Source organism: Leptodactylus fuscus, chromosome 2 (genome assembly GCF_031893055.1).
Source record: "Leptodactylus fuscus isolate aLepFus1 chromosome 2, aLepFus1.hap2, whole genome shotgun sequence".
In the NCBI taxonomy this organism is placed as follows: Eukaryota; Metazoa; Chordata; class Amphibia; order Anura; family Leptodactylidae; genus Leptodactylus; species Leptodactylus fuscus.
The window spans coordinates 70,803,320-70,820,804 of NC_134266.1; positions in this window are offsets into that span (position 1 = coordinate 70,803,320).

Sequence of the window (17,485 nt, forward strand, 5' to 3'; positions counted from 1 at the left end):
ACCATCTTGAAGAAAGCCCAACAGGGGGCAGCACGTACTTCTTTCATGGATAAGCAGTGTTCTGAGTACAGAGCTTTCGCTGAATATCTGTTTTTAGTCTGGTTCGTATTGTTTCTTAGAAGCTTCTCCAGCTGTGCTGAATGAGTGAAAGAATTAGCGAAGGAGGGGGAATAGGCAGGAGGACTAATAAGATCAGGGGGAGCATGAGGAGCAGGAAACATAATACAGACGGAACTATACAGGGATGAGGAGAATCAGGGCTGCTCACCGTATAATTCTGTGTCGTGCAATCCATCCAGTCATAAATATTTAGTATGTCTATGAATCCTGAGCAGACAAGCCGATTGCATTATTCAGCCGTGAAGATGGCTTTGCAACAGAAAGTTTAGGATTCGGTCTTTTATGATTTATCTCCCTGAGATCTTGAATTCCTATTATTTTAGTACCGTTCTGCCATATGTCCTTGCTAATAGTTTAATGCAGACCCTGTGATATCTGCAGTGACATCACAGACTTTACCTATCTATGACTATAAATCCAAAGGTAAAAAAGGTATCCAGCACAGCCGTGTACGTTGTAAAAATCTTTTCTTGTTTCTTTATTCCATACAAAATTCCAGACAAAATAAATGCATCAAACACACGTGTCGTTTAAAATGTGCGTCCAGACTGACGCGTTTCGGAAATCTTGTTCCTTTCTCAAAGCCTGCTTTGCACCAAATGAACCTTTGTATTTGTAGTCCCACCAATCAACCACACACCTGCAATTAATGCAGTTAATTGCCCTCTTTGCGTTGTTGGTTACGGAGTACAAATGTGAACAAGGTCATTCGAACATAACCACACCTTACATTAAAAACATACCCACTACCTAAACTTCGATCGAGATACATATATATTTGATTGGACATAATCCTAACATATGAAAAACATATACAAAATATTGTCACATGATATAAATTTCGGAGTAGAGATCTGAGAATGCGATTTCTCTAAAGTCATCACAATATATTTTACTGGCAATCTACTTCATATAATACAAAACGTCTAAATACACATAAAGTCCATATTCCAGAACTGCAATGGATGTATAAAACTTGAGTTGAGAAATTTCCAAATTATCCAAATATTTCGTGGAGTTTTCATGATGTCAAAGATGAAAAATAATGCCCTTTTCCTCCTATATTCCTCATTGTGCGATTCCCACAACAAAGATGGCCACGATAACTTGCTGGATTGAAGCGCGCATGCTCAAAGCTAGGTCACGTGATCACCATGCTCCCATTTGATTGGTTGAGCTTTCCGAGATCATTCAATTCAATGATAACTCTGCTAGAAAGAGGTAAGTAAAAGATTTTATGAGAATCGATAGATATAAGACAAGTTATCATAAGTGTATCTATCTGTCTATATACTATTTAACAGTGATACAAGCTACTACATGATATTACAAAGATTGATCTCTTAGACACTGATTTTGTTTACCGATAAGGCAATATTGTATAAACAGAAATGGAAAAACAAGGTTAAACTTCCGTTATCCTTATTAACAGCATTGCGAAAACAGGGATAGAGGAGTAATTCCTAAAGTTGATAAATATAAGCTACATCATTCCTCTGGTTCATACCCAAGGGGTAACGGGTACCAATCTTGAAGATCCAATAGACTTCCCTAATTCTTAATTGGTGCTCCCAGTTTCCCCCCCTAGTCATTTTATTCACTACTTCTATTCCTTTAAACTTAAAACCTGATATATCTCCGGCGTGATGTTCCTTAAAATGGGAGTGCATATCCGAGCAAAGCTGTGGAAAGGAAATTCAAATGGGAGTACAACCAGAAGATATATGACTGCAGTTGGGCTGAGTATTTTTTCCTTTACCCTTTTCCTATTGACTTGCTATCTATGACTAAACAGATTTTGATTTGACCTTAGTCAATGATATTGGTTAATGGCGATGTAACAATTTAGCTCAGCGAGAGGAAGGGGTGCAAATCTGCACTTCAGTAGTGAAAAAATATATGTAGACACTAGAGATGAGCGAACAGTGAAATGTTTGAAGTTCGATTCGAGTAGCCGCTCAATACTCGACTGTTCGATTGAACATCAAACCCCATTATAGTCTATAGAGAATAAATACTCATTTAGGGGGAAACGACTGTTTGACTCAAGAGGGTCACCGAGTCCACTATGAGACCCCAGGAAATGATGCCAACACAATGGAATGCAACTGGGAAAGCAGGGGAAGCATGTCTGGGGGCATCTAACATGCCCAAGTCACTGTATTATGTCGGCATCCCTGTCAGCTTGCGATATGCGGGAGCTGACTTTTTCCCATAGGAATGCATTGACCAGCGTTGATTGGCCGAATGCCATACAGAGTACAGCATTCGGCCAGTCAACGCTGGTCAATGCATTCCTATGCCAAGATGTAGCAGTGCTGGCCGTGCGCTCAGTGCACGGCCAGCACTGCTACAACGGAGATGTGAACCCAGCTGCACACTCAGCTCTGCTGCATCAGAGATGTGCTGAACCCTGCTGCACACTCAGCTTTGCTGCATCAGAGCTGACTGTGCAGCAGGGTTCAGCGCACACTCAGCTCTGCTTCATCTCTGGTGTAGCAGTGCTGAGCGCATGGCCAGCACTGCTACATCTCGGCATAGGAATGCATTGACCAGCGTTGATTGGCCGAATGCCATACAGAGTACAGCATTCGGCCAATCAATGCTGGTTCTGCCAGAGGAGGCGGAGTCTAAGATCGGTCCACAGCAGTCTCCATTTTGGTCCGATCTTAGACTCCGCCTCTTCACAGACGAGCCTCTGGCAGAACCAGCGTTGATTGGCTGAATGCTGTACTCTGTATGGCATTCGGCCAATCAACGCTGGTCAATGCATTCCTATGGGAAAAAGTCAGCTCGTGCATATCGCAAGCTGACAGGGATCCCGACCAGATAGAGCCACAAAGAGCTGGGTGAGTAACATTCCCACCTAAATAAAGGTAATCCCTAGCTAACCCTGCCTGTACATCTATCCCTGTCTCAAGAAACCTCTGCGGACTTTCTGTGAAACACGTTGAGGAAAAAATGCAATGCTTTTCTGCTATAGTTTTTCCTGCAGCGCTTTTTCGCTATGGCCCGGTACGTGGAGCCTTAGCCTTAGGATATGTTCACACATAGAGGGTTCTGGTGCAGAAACCACAGCTGAACCTCAGGTATGTGATGTGGTTGTGTGCGCATGTATTAGCTTCATACAATGGGGTGGACCAATGTGAAGCGATGTGGCATAGCTTCAGCGCCCTGGAAAAAAACATCTGCCAGTCAAATAAGAGGTTTTCTTTACATCATCTTCTATATGAACATACCATAAGGATAAGGGCACATGTTCAGGTTTTATTATCTATTTTGTAAAATCAAAAGCAGAAGTGGATTTAAGAAGAGAGGAGAGCTATCATCTAACCTTTACATGTTTTCACCCTTTATGATCCATACTGGATTTTGGCTTCAAAAACTTCATCACAAAACCTGAACTTGTTCCTTACCGGTTATCAGACAATCCCTTTACTGTAAAAAAAAAAAAACAAAAAAAACTTTTTAAAAATAGTCTTCCAAGTCTTTGTATTAGTCTTCCAAGTTCCTAGATTCCGTTCTTTTCTAATTCTTTTACACTAATTTGACCATATGACCCTATGTTCGTATCATGCCATACAGCTACGGAAGACATTATACAGGAAAGCTTTCCAAAATGTAAGCAGCAAGGTGTCAATAAATTCTGTTGACCTTCCAAACACGATCCGTCTTCCAACAATCATTGTACAACACCTCTGCACAATTCCTCTAGGAGTACGGGGGCAGTATAAGACAACAGAAGGAAACTTTCTGAATGTGTTTAGCAGAATGTTCGGCAGCGCTGTAAATTCCAGGGCAGACTCAGCCATTAAAAAAGCAGGTTCTCACCTTTCTAGCGCCTATATAAATTACCGTGTGCTCCGCTAAAACACTGCACCATTGCTTTTCAAATTGGCATCTGTCTAAAACTTGACTTTTTCAAACAGATCCCTTCAGACGTATGCATGAACAATGGTATCTGCCTGCAGCATACACAATGAAAGGGCTTTTATATGAACACACATTGCATGGTTCAGGGTCTGTAGCTTTACGAGGAAGCGGAGCATATCAATACTCGGCAATGGGAAGGTTGGAAGAGAGGGAGTCAATTAGGCAGCTCTTGAGGAAGGGTAACCTTAGGTTATCAGTCATACGGGGAGAATCATTATGTAGGACCTTCTGGGGGTAGTTAGCATATTCAGGTATATCCGTCTTAAGGATGATTCAGGATTTATCTGTCGCTAAGAAAAACAAAGGATGAAGAAAGTTAAGGCGCTACGATCCTGAATGCGAGAGGATAAAGTGACTACGACAGACCCGATATCTTTGCTAGAGCCGTAATTTTCTTGCAGGCACATTATACAGCGCTGGAAAGAGCTTCTTGGCAATGAGTCAACATGCTCACTTGCTCTGTGCTCAGGGGAATTTCATGCACGGGTTTTAAATAGCCTCCCTCTGCCCGCCTTTCATTTGCTAAAAGGTGATTTCCTTCTCTCCTCTCCTTGCCCGTTTGAAAATGAATCTCGTGAATTGCTAATTATGCCTTGCGAGGCACGTTACAAGACAGTTCTATGAGATGCATGAAGGTCGGGTATCAGGAAGCCGATGGGACATTGAAAGAACGTACCGGGGGCTGCCAAAGATTATGGAAAAATTGTTATTCTCAGCAATTCCAATTTGCCATTTCATTGTTCGGAATAAGCGCAAACTAGTAATGAGATGAGGAAATGAAGGGGGGGAGAAGATCAATTAGTTAGCATAAGTAAACATCGTCAAATCCCTTCTACAATGACTTGTACAACCTTAAATAAAATACACTAATATACACAATATAGAATTTCATATGCAGCTCCTCTGTGTCTTGCCTGACCTTATATTCAGGATTATTTCAGCATGATTCTTATTAAAGTGCAGTGGTCTGGCTACAAATTCAGATATTGGATTTATAGGATGCAAGTTCGGAGCAGATTATGCTTTCGCTATAGTCAGACCATATGGCAGCGGTTGGAGACGTTGGTTAGGGTCTCTAGGCAGACATGAATACGTTTGCGCTAGTTAAGCCACATTCATTTAATAAGAGCACCTGGAACACGTTGCCTGCTATCGTCTTTCATGTCTCCAAGCGCTCAATATTGTTATACGGATTTGCCCTTAGAAGACGATGCTGCTCCTGCGGGTGCTTGCAAGGTGCTAATTATGCTTTTTTGCCTTAACAATTGAGCATCATATGGCTCTGCTTTTTATGCATTCCTCATCCGCCCTGGTCTCATGTGGTTTATAAGCAGCATCTTCCCAGAGATCTGAGAAGCATTACAAGATTTTTCCCATACAGAGCCGAGTCAAGAGCTCCTCAGCGTTCCTGACTCGACTGACATTTGCTATGGTCTAGAAAGCATCAGAAATAATAACGGTGACTAATACGTCTTTTTTTAATCTACTGACAAGGGTCAGAAAAAAAAGACCGCCCATAACAGGTGATGCAAAAGGTTTCCCAATTCAGAATAACATATGTCAATCTCTACCTATTGCGTGGCTGGAAATCTAACGTTACATGGGGCCATAAACTATATAGCATCAATTGGCCCTAAAGACAGAGGAAAAAGGCATGTGTGAAACAAATGCTGCAAAGTAAGAATGTTTTAAGAGTTTATTTTTATCAATTAACAAAATGAAGCGAATGAACAAAATAGAAAGCTAAGTCACATCAACATTTGGTGTGACTGCCCTTTGCATTCAGCATCAATTCTTCTAGGTACACATACAGTTTTTGAAGGAATTTGGCAGGGAAGTTGTTCAAGTATCAAAGAAGCTTTATTCGCTCGTCCAAATAGATATTTGGCATTGCCAAAGCAAGTAGGTGGGTGGGAAGAGTTGGGGTTGGGGAGGAGGATGGTGGGTATGGGGTGGGGGGGGCGTGCAGCGCCGCACCTCCCATGAGGCGACCTGAAGCGACCACTTCAGGCAGCACTATGCCAGGGCCCCGGGGGGAAGGCGGCATTTTTGCTTACCTAAGCCAGTCCAGGACAAGCTGTCCTGGACTGGCTTAGCGTCACCGTCTCGGCAGCCCGGCACGGGAAGCGAGCGGTGGATTGGGGAGGCCCTGTGGACGCAGCGCTGCTCCAGCGGCCTCCCCTCACGCTCAGGCAGAGAGCAGGTCCTCTCCCTGCCTGCTCTCTGCCTGCTAACGACGCTCCACCCCGCCCCCTTCGCTCCGGCTTTCTGTAGTCTGCCTCGGGTGGCAAAAAAGGTAGGTTCACCCCTGGGGGCGTGATACACAGATGTAGACTTGCTCAGATACTTCTGTCTCTCCATGTAATCTCGTACAGTTTTGATAGTGTTGAATTCGGAGCCATATCATGATTTCCAGGACTCCTCCACCAAAGAAAGAGTCCTGGATTTACAGCTCTCTTTTATTCATTCGCATAACTTTGTTAGTTAACTAAAAAAAAACTATTAACTTCTATTTTTGAGAACATTTTTACTTTGCAAACTCAGCATAATTGCTAAAGCAAGAAAATTCACAATATTCCATGTGCTCTATATACTTCCATTACAGAAAGGAAGGCCTTGCAGCAAACTGCCCTCTTCCATCAGGCAAATCATTGGTACCTTGACTATAGACATTCTGAATGAGTGACCCTTGCTGAGTTCTGGCTTCTATCACAAGATCAGGGTCCTGTGATCGAAGCCCCAGGGTGTTGTACAACATTATGTAGCCCTATAATAGCACTAATCTTGAGGGAAGCTTGAGGCCATAAACCAGCAACAAGATGAAGACCAACATGCCTCTGTATATGCTATTGTACAACATGAGCAATGAGTGGCAGCACAGAGTAGGCACTAAGAAAATAAATCCCATGCTATGTTATGTGTGCTGTACACATAAATGGGAAAGAAATTTACAGCATGTAGTGCGGAGCATGAAAACCATTCCTATACTGATTCCTATACTACATTTACTATACACAATGAAGCATTCATCTTGGAAAGGTTTCCTAGGCCATGTGCTATAGACTTAAACTAAAGTTATGTATGCGAAGTAGCAGGGAGCGTGAGAAAATGTCTCACGGTGAAAATATCTTGGTTATAGTCTGCATGAACTATGAACATGCAAGTGTTTGTTTATTCTTTCAGAGCTAAATGTGTTTTTCCAGATTAATATTTTTTTTTTTTTTTTTAGAAACAGTGCCACTCTTGTCCATGGGCTGTGTCTGGTATTGCAGTTAAGCACATGCATTTAAATGAGCATAAGCTGCAATACCAGAAACATCCTATATGTGATGCTCTTTCTGCGGAAACAACAGATCCCAATAAATGACATCAGATGCATGGAATATATGGGTGTAGATAGAAAGCAATAGTAACATTTATTATGTGCAAAGCTTAGAACACATGCAAAGACATTTAATATAACAAAGATAAGAGAAGTTCATATTAGCACATATTAGTGCTAAAGTGGCCAGAATGAATGCTAAGGCCTGATGTGGCTTACGTTACATTAAAAATGCAAAAAAAATCCATGTGTGTGCATAGATGTCCTAGTATCAAAGCAATTTAGCTGAAATAATTCATTATTCGGGATGTGTTACGTGATAGTACAGCCCGGAATAAGAGAACATTTCCGTCGCTTCTTTTACACCGGTAGATATAGGGTTAACGTGCTGCAGACGTGCAGGGCCTGTAAACATTTGTAGTCAGGATCAGCTCTCACCGTATCGATTCACTGATGGCGAAGGATTGTGATCACTGACAGGGTGGTCCAAAGGAAGTCTGGGAATCATTGATGTATGCAGAAAAATTGACAAGCCTGGAATCTAAAGGGCAAGCGACATGTGTAAACAGGAATGCGTTATATTTTGTGATTTTTTTTTTCAGATTTCCAGGAAAAAATATGCGCAATGCTGAGATTATAGGTTGGTAATTTATCGGATCTTTCCTTGTATATGGATTGCGAGTCTCTCTGGCTGCCCATAATCAAGCGCCCAAGGCGATTAGTAGCTGGTAATGAGAAACCCCTCTCCCCCTCCTTCTCCCGCTCATGTCTGCTACTTCCACATTACAAGGCTGCGAGGAATCTTAAGTTCCTACTTCTCGGATCACCTATTGTGAAATGAGCTTGCACCATCACAACTCCTCTCGTCTTTCTCTTGCGCTGCACAGAAACCAGACAGTCGCCATTAGATTGCAAGCTCTTTGCCTTGGAAGGATGTATGCTGTGTTTTAAACATACAATCTCAATATTTTTCTGGGATTTATTTTAGCTTGGTATTATATAGCCATTTTCAGACATAGCAGAACGCACCGCGATTTGCTATACGGCGCAATTTACAGAACAATACACATGGACTACAATAGGTTTTGAAAACCTCATCCACATATAGTAGAAAAATTCAGCACAGAAAAAAGGAGCGTGCTTATTACATTGTGGAAAAACCATTGTGAAATTCAGAGTTAATCTACAATCCGCAGCTCCGATGATTGAGGGAAAGACAAAAAGCGGCAGTCCTGTTTCTATATAGCATGGCACTCCTGGAACACTATACAGAATACAGATTTGCTTCTTTTTCTACCTACCCGCTGCTTATCTTAAAGGGGTTATCTGTTATTAAGTTATCACCTATCCAGTACATAACCAGTAGATCAGTGGAGGTCCCAAGGCTGATGGAGATGGCCAGAAGTATTGCTCAGTTATCTTCATCATTGCACAAGCTCCATCCACTTCATGCAGTGGACATGGGGACCCACTTCTGGTAATCATTTGTCTTTACAGCAATACCCTTTTAAGTCCAATAACTTTATTTCTGCCCATCTGTAGTACAGTGCCCCAAAGCAATATCATGCCCCCTTGTGGCTGCCACACGATATAATGCCATTTTGTGGCCCCAAATATAATATAATGCCCTATTGTAAGCCCCAAACAGTATAATGATACCTAGTGGTCCACACACAGTATAATGACCCAACATGGTATATTCCCCTTGTGGGTGGCAGATAGAGTTGAAGCTAGGACATCCTGCCAACTGGAGCAGTGGGACAGCACCAGAAATCCAGAACATTCCCACTGAATCAGGGATGGTTCGGGGTTATGATTTGAGTGTTGAAATACACTGACATGTTTCATTTTCACTATTGTTTTTAGAGTCCATAATACAGAGCAAATTAAGATTATAGGATAAATGGACAATATGAATAATGTCATTTCACTCCTTTATTTTCCTGGCTCTTTGTAGGTTGTTCATTTTCTACATGGTCCAGTGTCAGGCTCTCTTCACGTTGCATTTGCAGTGTACAACAGAAGCACACGTTAGGTAATACTTGCATGTACAATTACATACGGTATACATAGGCTCCCACATAAAAGATACACACTGCTTAGACTTTGGTTTCTTGCAGAATGTCTCTTTAATTGAAGGCACAGCAGACTATGCTATACTATATACCAACATATACCTGTCTTGTGGATGTCAAGAGGACGCATTGGCATCTACTGCATCTGTAAGGCCAGATGGATACGTTCAAGCTATTTGCCTGGAGCATTAATGGCCCATATGCTGAACATAACATACGTACAGCCTTGACTGTTGGCGGTCATGTCTCAAAATCTAGACTGCCCGCACATCCGATAGGATATTAATGAAATAATTGCAGCGTAATCTTGAGCTCATATAGTCGGTGAATATTTTAGCATTGGCTACAATATTGCAGCACCTCAGCCCTGTACCGTGATTGCTTCTTGACGTGTTTTATTCATGGCCTGTGCAGACGTGCTATATGTAAATCTGTTTCCGCTGTATTCCATAGTGAAACAGACGAATGACAGGAGCTCACACAGACATGATTGATCTCTGTGGTAAGACACTAATGCCGTGCGCACAGCTCTCTTAGCAAGACGGACAGCATAACAGGGACCAAGAAAAGTAGAGCATTTTCTCTTTTCCGCTGTCCACATTCCGTCATTGCTTTGGAAAGACAGCTGTGTGCATCTCACCGGAGTCTCGCCATAGAGATCAATGATCTCTGTATAAGTATCGCTCTCTCTATTCACTTGTCAAAAGTGGGAAGCAGGATAGACAGATTTAAATAATGCTTGTGTGCACACGCTCTTAATCATTCCAGCAGCCCATGAAGAGGAACTTTCTATAACGTCAAGCAGGATTTCTTTTTAGTGACTGAAATTGTTTTAAAACAATGCGATTTGTTCTGTTGAAGGGGAACTGAGAGATATTTACTGACAGAGTGCAACCGTGCAGTAAAGCATAGCAACCAGTCAGACATTTCCTCTCCATATCCAACTTAATTGTTATTTACCTTCATTTATTTAGCACCATCATACACAACGGGGGAGATTTATTACAGTTCTTACCTCGACTTTGTGACTTTTTTAACACCAGTGACAAAAATCAGACTTATTTACTCAGGAAAACTGATGATTTCGGAAATCTACGCCAACTAGGAACTGGCTTACATTTCATTGTAGGAGATGTGCAAACTTAAAGGGATCCTATCATGTTTCAGACTTCTAGGCCTCGGGCAGAGCAGACTACGCAAATGTAACGCCCCACAGAGTGGGTCACTACAAATGTCATCTTATATGATCTACACTGTGTACTGTGAAGGTATAGTGAGATCCAGACAACCTGCCAGCATACACAAAGTTCCACAGCCATTATCTCTTTAAGAAAAGGGGTGGAGCTACAGACTGGAAGAGGGTCTCTCTCTTTCTTTTCCAGGTCAGGGAGTGCAGGAGAGAGCAGAGGTGTGTGGAGGTGCAGTGTGTGCTGCAAGCCGCATGGGGTGATAGCACAGGAGGCCGGAGACCTGCAGAGGTGAGATGAGACCTCACAGGCGCGGGGCTGCAGTTATAGGACCATCAATTCCTAACTAGTGTGAAAAACACTTAGAAAATTGAGAAACTCACTGGACCGAGGCCTAGTGAATGCAAGATTCCTGGAGGCTCAGTAACATACAGAGTTGGGGTGTCTGTATCCAGCATCCCAAAGAACTCGCGTTACCTGCTGTCCAGAAGGGGGATCTACCCAGTTGTAATTAACCTTTGAGCTCCTGGAACCCAGGACCAGAGGAAACCTATTAGAGAGTTTGAGCAGCAAATCATACTAGTGGTAAAAGGGAAGACTGGCATCTCACTATACTGGAGCAATGTGAATCCTCCTGTAACATCTGTTATCTCCTGCTGACTCCAGAAGTAAACTGTAAGTGTTTGGTTAACCCCTGTCTGGACTGTGTTCTTTCATCGATCCTCTGTTACTCCTCCTGGAAATCATCCCTTCCTCACCTATATCATCTGGCCCTGGGACCTGCCCTGGTTGGGGAGGGTATAACATCTGGTACTGCATCACCACCTATTCCCAGAGGCCCTATCTACAGTGCCCGGCTTCACCTCAAGCCGAAACCCCAACTGGCGTCACAACAAACTTTTATTTTTCTTTATTTTTATTTAATCCATTTTTGCTTAAAACTCCCCTTTTTCAAGGCGCTGACGCCCCCGGTGTTGGGCCTGCTCGCACCGTGAATCTACATAGGCTGAGCCGGGGCGACTCATATGCCCTCAGGCCACGAGAAAATGGCCGCTTATAATACTGTGTAAATGGCCATTTTCTCATGGCCTGTGGTCATGCGCAGTCTGCTCTGCCTGAGGCCTAGAAGTCTGAAACCTGCGCCGGAAGAAGAGGATGAAGAGGACGTTGCTGACGAAGATGGAGGCGGTGCTGGAGAGAGTTCTTTGACAGCGTTGGGGACACCCCCAGTGCTGCGAGAGAACTCATTTGCATACCGACAAGAATCGGGATTTGTCTTTGAGAAGACAAAGAAAGGTGGGAGAAGAATAGCCTTTCTTAAGGCTATTCGGACGTGTTACTAAGAAAAAAATGTGTATGATAGGATCCCTTTAAGCTAAACCCATGTTGGAATAGCCTTAAGAATGGCTATTCTTCCCCTACCTTTAGATGTCTTCTCTGTGCCGCCATTCCTTAGATATCCCGTTTTTGTTCATATGCTAATTAGTTTTCTCGCAACACTGGGGGCGGTCCCCACCGCTCAAACAGCACAGGGGGCGTCCCCAGTACTGCAAGAAAAATATCCAGTGCCGTCTTCTTCTTGTTTGGCTCCTCCACCTCTTCTTCCTTGTCCTGTCACGTCTTCTTCAAAAAACGTGAACTATGCATGTCTGTCGCTGTTTTTCTGTGGCTGAACGGGAGAGGACACAGGAAAATGGCCAACAGACATGCACAGTGGGCACAATTGGCCATTTTCCTGTGGTCAAACAGGAAAGAAGAGGCGGAGGAGCCGAACAAGAAGGCAGCGCTGGATAATTTTCTTGCAGCCTCCAGTGCTGCATATAATTAGCATATGGAAGAAAACTGGGATATCTAAGGAACAGTGACGTGGAGAAAACTTCTAAAGATAGGGGAAGAATAGCCTTTCTTAAGTCTATTCCAACGTGGGTTTAGATTAAAACAGGGTTCTAACGATAGATCCCCTTTAAACAGTGAGATATGATGATTGAGATATAAATCCCCTCTTTCCTCATTGGCAGGGACAGGTAGGAAACTGATGGCAAAATGTTTTTGGCTGTTGGATTCCATTTTGATCTTTTAAATCGGAGTGGGACCAAAAAGTAGGATAATTCCTTTAAGAGTCTGACCACACAGTGCGGACATAATGTGTGCAATGTTTTTTCAGATTTCGACAGTACAGGCAATCAATAAACAATCACTTTGTAATGAGTTAATGAAATACTGTGACAGCTGACATGACCACCCCGGTCTCATCCGCACTGTGGATGAATTTGGGTCATGTCATGATCACACTGTGTGGTTTATGCTTCTATATTTTCTCTCTTCAGGATACACTTCTAAATTTTGCTGAAATTGTTTTTTTTTGTTTTTTTTAAATCTACGCCAAATGTCCCATGTGAATTTAGGCAGTGTATATGGAGTAAAAACAAGAAAAAACATGGGGGTTTATAGGGGTTTTTCAGGCAAAAAAAAATTAATAATTTCTTTGAAAATTGCACACACAGTGATACTAGAGTGTAGATATAATGCACAGAATGATGTCACAGTAAAGGAATAATGCACACAGTACAGATATGATATACACAGTGATGTCATAGTACAGAAATAATGTCCATTGTGTTGTGACAGTACAGATATGGCCCACATGGTGATGTCACAGTATAGGACTGGCAAACAGACATATTGGGGGTGAATTATTAAGCAAAATGCACCAGATTTTGGTGTATTTTGCAACAAAAACTATCTAGCATGTTGTATGCCACATTTATCAAGTGTTTCAAACACTTTTTAGACACTCACTGAAAAGGGTTGTGACCTCCCAGGAAAGGGACACGGCCATGTGTGACAAAAATGATCCACAAATGCGCCAAGAACTTTTAAGCCAACTAATAGGAGATGTAATCTTAGACTAGACAGTCTAAGTCAAGGGTGCTCACACTTTTTCAGCGTGTGAGCTACTCTATTAGCTGACCAAGGCAAAAGATCTACTAGGGCGCGGCCGTGGTGGGCCTATGGGTGGGACCGGGTGGACTTATGGGTGGGACCGGGCGTGCCTGTGGGCAGGGTGGGGCCAGGCATGTTGGCGGGGCCAGGCGGATCGTGAGAGCAGGAGACAGCGGCGTTCTGTGGCTGCCCAGGGATCGCCGCTGTCTGCTTCTTCACAGCGCAGGCTGAGAGTTATCTCTGGACACTGGCAGACTGGGGCTGCGGCAGCTCCGCCTGCCAGTGTCCGGAGATGACTCTCAGCCTGCACTGTGAACAAGCAGACACCGGGGATCCCTGCATCCCGCGATCGACCCATACGTCCTTTGCAATCTACCAGTAGATCGTGATCAACATATTGGGCACCCCTGGTCTAGTATATACCTGATTTATCAAACAGTATCACATACCTCCCAACCGTCCCAGATTCTGTGGGACATTCACGGATTCGACGTCCTGTCCCACGGTCCCGGTCGGTGGGAGGTATGTCCCGGTTTATGGAGAATGACGATGAGTTGTCTCATCTCCTGCTTTAACGCTGCACTCCGGCATGTGTAGGCACGATGTGATGACGTCACATCGTGCCTACAACTATGTGAGTGAGACTGCGGAGAGAGTGGCGGGGGAAGCGTTGGAAGGGTAAATATAAGGTTTTTTTTGTGTGTGTTAAACATTAAGGTGGAACATAATGAAGGGGGCCCATGAAACTGGGGGCAGATGAAGGGGAGGAACGGCATGACACTGGGGCAGATGAAGGGGGGGTGAACGGCATGAAACTGGGCAGAGGTGGGGGAACATGAAACTGTGGGCAGAGATGGGGGAACATGAAAAATGAATGAGAATGGGTGGAGTCAAAATAAAAGTGGGTGGAGCCAAATTGGCAGAGGCATGCTGTGCACGCCGCACATTTTGGCCCTCTTTCTACTCTTCAAAAGTTGGGAGGTATGGTATCAAACACTCTGATAAATCTGGTGCAGTTTAAGATCCAGTCGGAGTTTGCACTGTCTAGCTTTTAGACAGTATTAGTAAATCTGGGCCATTGTCTGTTTAAGGTGTTTCTGAGAATAGGGATATTGAAAGTCAGCCAGCATACAATTTGTGTACAGATGCCAGGCCATACACAATTCACATAAAGAATGGCTGAGTCTCAAGGCCATGTAAATAGATCCAGCAATTCTTACCTTGTCAGTAATTAAAAAAAAAAAAACAAACAACATCAATAGTCATTGCGCTGTAGCTCTCGTGTCGTACATAGAGTATATAAGTGCAATCCGCCTGTTGTGAGTTTATATATTACCCCTGTTCATATTGCAAGCCAGCTGGCTGCACAAATGCCGTATCTGCATAAACCACACCTATTTTGCTTGATTTGCATATATGTGAAGGAAACAGCGCAGTGTCACACAGTTTGCGAAATGACGTGTGAAAAATGACGAGGGGTAATTGCACTTGACAAATGCGAGGAAAATTTCACGCTGATTATGTGACTTCTGCTGCTAGTGCCCTTTCCTTTCAGTTGATAAGCATTCCCGTATGTCACCAGCTTGTTCTGCAAATTTGGCACATCTTTATCCTGGCCTGAGGAAATTCAACCAAAAAGAAAAAAAAAAGGAGAAAAAAAAGGAGAAGAGGAGGAAGATTCTTGTAGGAATGTCTCTTTTTTTTGTCTAGTCAAGATTTGCCTGTCCTTTAGCCAGCGTTGTGTAGATTATCCAATCTCAGGCCTATTTCTACGGATCCTATATGAGATTGCTGCGCAGATCCTATATGAGATTGCTGCGGCATGTGACATTTGTGTCGCTCATAAAAATCATGTGACTACTGCTGTGGATAATGTGCAAATTGTGCCACAGTATGGCTCTTAAGGGGTGAAGGGTTAAGTCTGGTTAATGAGGCCCTGGTATGGCGCTACAATGGTCCTCTTTATAATCTTTGTTTCTTCACCACGCTGACTGTTTCTTTCTATTTCAAGACACACATTTTGCATTGAGCAATAGTAGCTTTGTCTAATGCCCTCTCTGAATAGGAAGAAAGACAGGCATTTTTATTTAACCTAAATTTGACAGGCCGATAGGTGCATTGCAGCTTAGAAACATACGTTAACACTGAACAGAGGCGCTCAGCCACATAAGAACTCCCCTAATTATTTTAATGGCTGCTGCATAAATGAAAATAGACCGCCGTGGAAAAAAACACAAAAGATTTTTCATACATATGGACTTCAACTGAATATTCCAATTTTAATCATATGTGGTTGAATGCGTTTGTATGGTATGCATACATTGGTTTCTTTAGGCTAATTTTTGTGGCCTATATCTTTATTAATAATGTTATTATGTAGAGACAAAATATGGAACAAAATCTCTGGGGCTCAAGCTCAGGCTGGAATAACTCTCGCAACGCATCACATTAGCATGTCTAATACAGTTGCAACAAGCTAGTACGCCATCATTATGGACTTGCATTTTGGTTTTTTTGTAAAACTACGGCTTGTCCAGTAGAAAACTGACATACAAACTGAGAAAAAAGTTGCCAAATTTTTGCTGAAAAATTGTGGCTTTTTGAAATTTCCTCTCCAGATAACACTTTTGTGGCAGTTGGTGCATTGGAGGCATCGCCCCTTTAGGGGGCATTCACACGGAGGAACTCGCATCAGAATCCGCAGAATCTGCACACTCAGCTCAGCTGGATCTGATGTAGCAGTGCTGAGTGTGCGTTCAACCATGCTGCAAACTCAGCTCAGCTGCATCTGATGTAGTAGTGCTGAGTGTGCTTTGAACCATGCTGCGCACTCAGCTCTGCTGCATCTCTGTGTGTGCTGAGCTCTGCCACTTCTCTGTGTAGCAGTGCTGTGTCAGCACTGCTACATCTGAGATCGGACCACAATGGAAACTGCTGTGGACAGATCTTAGACTCTGCCTCCTCTGGCAGAACCAGCGTTGATTGGCCGAATGCTGTACACTGGCCAATCAACACTGGTCAATGCATTCCTATGGGAAAAAGTCAGCTTGCGCATATCGCAAGCTGACAGGGATCCCGACATAATACCGTGACTTGGGCATGTTAGATGCCCCCAGACATGCTTCCCCTGCTGTCCCAGTTGCATTCCAGGGTGTTGGCATCATTTCCTGGGGCGTCATAGTGGACTAGGTGACTCTCCTGAGTCGAATGGTGGGATCCCATGAAACAAAGCATTTTTCCCCCTAGACTATAATGGGGTTCGATATTCGTTCGAATAGTCGAATATTGAGCGGCTATTCGAAACGAATATCGAATATTTTACTGTTCGCTCATCTCTACTTATAACAAGGTTTGCACTTTGTCATAGATTAGGTGAGAACTCCAGCAGGGTAGGAATTATAAAGACTAGACTGCCTTGATAAATCAGCCTCATAAAATATATTTATAATTTCTAGGAATTTAGTGGTTATGTCTGATACTAGAGGAGTGCCAGAAAGTAGCTGCGAAACTAATTATTCTCCAGAAAATTGACATATTCAGTCCCAGCGCTCTCTGTTAGGAAGATCACTTCTCAGATTTGTTGTTTTATCATAAAAACTAAAATTGAATAATTTCCTTATGGTATGTATTCCTCCTTCCTTGTGCTTCAATGCAGTTCTGTTTCTATAAAATGGGACTTACTCAAAAATCTGTAACCATAATGGTTAATTCCTTGTCTGTGATAATGTCCAATTCTCACCCATTTGTTGACCATCAATCTGTTACTGTCCCTTTATATGTCATTTTTTCATCTATTGCCAAAAATTATAGTGGCCCATTTTGGCCCAACCCACTAAAAAAAGGACCCATGACTGAACAGATGTCATTTACAGATCGTGTCCTAACAATAGTCTCTGGGTTGGAGA